Genomic DNA, 3,930 nt, shown 5'->3' on the forward strand with positions numbered 1-3,930 from the left:
GGAAATTAAGTTAATTGCATCCTCCAACTGTATTCTATAACCAGATAGTTAAGTTAATAATTTAGATTCAAAATACAAGCTATTCTTTTAGAGAACCAAGAAACCAATACTTACCCCTACAAGATGTTTCCTCCCATGGGGATATCTAGTATGCTACCAACCAAGCCAACAATACATGGCTGGTAGGTTTGTATCAATGACTTTACCGTTCATCCACTACAATCTAATGTGTCTGTATTTTAAAAGTGCCTCTTCCTTACACTCAATGCACAACGCCATTGACGACATAGTCACTTGTGCTCTTCGTGAGAATTCCTAACTACATATTGTACTATATGGATGTTCAAGCTTTGTTCCCAATGAAAAAGATACGAACGCTCATGACCTTCCAATATATTCTTTGTTCCATTATTATAGACAGTCCTAATTGCCCTCCAGTTGGCTCTAGTCTCATTAGCCCACGAAGCAAAAAATATATAGCTTGGAGAAGCCTTTTTGGACCACAAAATTGTTAATCATCTCCTAGAAAAGCACTTGTGCCAGTGTGTCCTCCTCTTTCATTTCACAAGTTGCAATTGTCTCATGAGCTCTTACAGGCTACATGCCATCATACGACAATTGGAAAAGTACTAAAAACAAGACCAAACTCTACCTTGGATCATATACATGTGCAACCATTGTTGTCCATCCTTGCACATGCCTGACGTGATCAAAACAAACCCAAGCCTTCCTCAAATCCTCGTCTCCTGTTTGGCGCATACGGTTCACTTGATCTAAACTCGATGCAGGCCCTGTGGTTGACATTTTAAACACATAACAGCGGTCTGACTCATCCAAAGCTTACCCAGGAAAATGGCTACCATGGAAGAACTCAAAAGCACATTGTCTCTTCAATTCTAGGATACTTGACTCAGCTCCTTACACCAAACTGTTGATCCTAGAAGCACACACAATCCTCCTAAATCTGCAAGAGAATTGGACAACTTAACAAACTATGTAAACGTTCATTCACAAGAATTACCCTTAGTTGGTGGGCAATTCCACTAACAAAAAAAAAACGCCCTCTCCCCCCCAAAACAAAATACGCTCTCCCCCCCCTAAGGCGGCTCCTTTCTTCCCCCCCTTCCCTCTAAAAGCAAAACGCCTTCTTCCTCCCTCTTCCCTCCTAATAGCAAAACACTCCCTCCCTCTCTTTAAAAGCAAAACGCCTTCTTCCTCCCTCTTCCCTCCTAATAGCAAAACACTCCCTCCCTCTCTTTAAAAGCAAAACTCTCACACGCCCTTGTCTCTCTCTCTCTCTCTCTCTCTCTCTCTCTCTCTCTCTCTCTCTCTCTCTCTCTCTCTCTCTCTCTCTCTCTCTACCTATTTCTCTCCTCTTTTTTCTTCAGTGTTTCTTCTCTTCTTCTTTGTCTTCGTTAAAAACCCTAATTTCAAAATCTTTTTTTTAAATTTAATCTTTTTTTATCTATTTATATCTATCTCTCTATTTATATCACCTCTATTTATATATATTACTTTTTTGCTCTATTTTTATCTTTTGCTTTCTTAAATCTTTTCTTTTAGGACTGTTTCTTCCTTGTTCATTCTCCTTCTTCTCGTGTTACTCCTCATGGCGTCTCCCTAATTCCAAAGAGGGACACAAGTATCCTTGATATTCAGTGATACCAAGGTAGCTACTAAGACCGTTTTGCATGTAGACCCTATCGTGGATATTGTCCATGGAATTGCTTTGCCGCATGGTCATGTTGGCATGTCAATAGAAGATGTTGAAGTGCTCCCTCTTCCTTTTCCGCTCAAAGATGGTGATATCAACAAGTTAAATCAAACCAAAGGATACATCATTGCGTGGCCAGCTAGAGATTGTGTAATTCTTATTTTATTTCTCTCCACCTTTCCAATTATGCTATTTTTTAGTAATTTTTTTGAGAGCAATATGTCTTGTATATGTCGATGTGTTTAGATTATTATAAACACATCAAAGGAAACCCCAAATCCAAAGCGTGCAAAACGTGTAAAGAGCACACCTACCAAACAAGCAAGCCAAGAAGTGACAAGTAGAAGAGGAAGAAAGTGCAAGAGGAAGATGATGATTGGAGTCCTCCTTGAAGGAATCCAAGTCAAGATGTTGAAGTGCTCCCTCTTCCCTTTTCGCTCAAAGATGGTGATATCAACAAGTTAAATCAAACCAAAGGATACATCATTGCGTGGCCAGCTAGAGATTGTGTAATTCTTATTTTATTTCTCTCCACCTTTCCAATTATGTTATTTTTTAGTAATTTTTTTGAGAGCAATATGTCTTATATATGTCGATGTGTTTAGATTATTACAAACACATCAAAGGAAACCCCAAATCCAAAGCGTGCAAAACGTGTAAAGAGCACACCTACCAAACAAGCAAGCCAAGAAGTGACAAGTAGAAGAGGAAGAAAGTGCAAGAGGAAGATGATGATTGGAGTCCTCCTTGAAGGAATCCAAGTCAAGTTGCTAAGTCGTGCTTCTTCAAAAACCATTAAATAAACTAAAGAAGGCAAGAATGAAGAGGGTTTCGTGGTGGTGACTCCTATAACTCGCGATTAGAACTCTTACAAGACAATCTTAACAGAGTGAAGGTAATTGTTAACCAATTTTTATCAAATCTTACATAAGGTATCTTTTGGATTACCAAGCATAACGTGTGTGTGTGTGTGTGTGTGTGTGTGTGTGTGTGTGTGTGTGTGTGCATAACAAGTGGTAAAATCCAATCCATTTCCACCTATTCCCTTGTGCATGCAAACTTGTGCCTAACCCCTCTATACTACGAAGAGTACATTTTAGGTACAAGAAACTGGCAAGGGAATTTTTAATGAATGGTTATGTTGCCAATAAATGTAGGTTCATTTGCTCCATCTCCTTATCCCATAATCCTGTTATAAGAGTAGTGACTTGAGATGATATTATTGCATGGAATGACATCTAACGATTCAAAAACGAGGAGTTAAGAATATGATCAAAGGCACATAGTGAAAATTCATGAGCAACAAGATGTTGTATGTGTGGGATGGCAATCGTTGAGTTGTGGCATGAATGGAGGAGATTAATAAATGTGAGTCTACTTAAACTGCCTACTTTTTTGAATGCGGTCTTTTGTTTTATAAAATAGTTTTGGGACTAATTAGATTTGCACTATCTAACTATAGCATTCAAAAATGTCTCATGAAGACATCCTTGTGTTGATGCTATCCTTATTGAATTCAATGAGGATAGTGAGGGGGAGGTTCTCACAGTGATCGCTCGTTTAAACAAGTAAGAATATATGTTTTAAGACTCTTTGAATTAGGAATAGTCGACATACTATGTTTCAATCTTTCATCATAACCTTAAATTTTGTTGCCATAGGATGAATGAAGTGGGCTATGTTTCAATCTTTCATCATAACCTTAAATTTTGTTGCCATAGGATGAATGAAGTGGCCTATGTTTCTTCTTCCCTTGTTGATAAAGTGTGCCTCATTAGGGCACTTGATCATAACCTTAAATTTTGTTGCTATAGGATGAATGAAGTGGGCTGTGTTTCTTCTTCAAAGTGTGCCTTATTAGGGCGCTTGGGCTGGCAAACAAAGAAACAATTATGAAGAGCACTAGAGAGATGAACAAGGTATGGATGGACAAGCATGCCTCAACATAGAAAAAAAAGGGCCGCCCCATGTTGGTATAACTGCGAGCTTTCAAAACTTTCCCAAATAGTATTCCAGGTAAACCTTCAATCTTTAGACACTTGCAATATATGATAAACATTTGCATATCATCCACTAATGTTGTAATTCGTGAATAATAGGATGAGTACCTCACAGCCACCAGAGATATTGACCCCCTAGTAGATAGTTTATTTGCACGAGAGTTTGAAGAGAGATGGAAAATGGCATTTTATAAAGATGAAAGAAAGTGGAGGCAT

The sequence above is a fragment of the Cibotium barometz genome, chromosome 62, assembly GCF_041138505.1.
Source record: "Cibotium barometz isolate CiBa-2024 chromosome 62, ASM4113850v1, whole genome shotgun sequence".
In the NCBI taxonomy this organism is placed as follows: domain Eukaryota; kingdom Viridiplantae; phylum Streptophyta; class Polypodiopsida; order Cyatheales; family Cibotiaceae; genus Cibotium; species Cibotium barometz.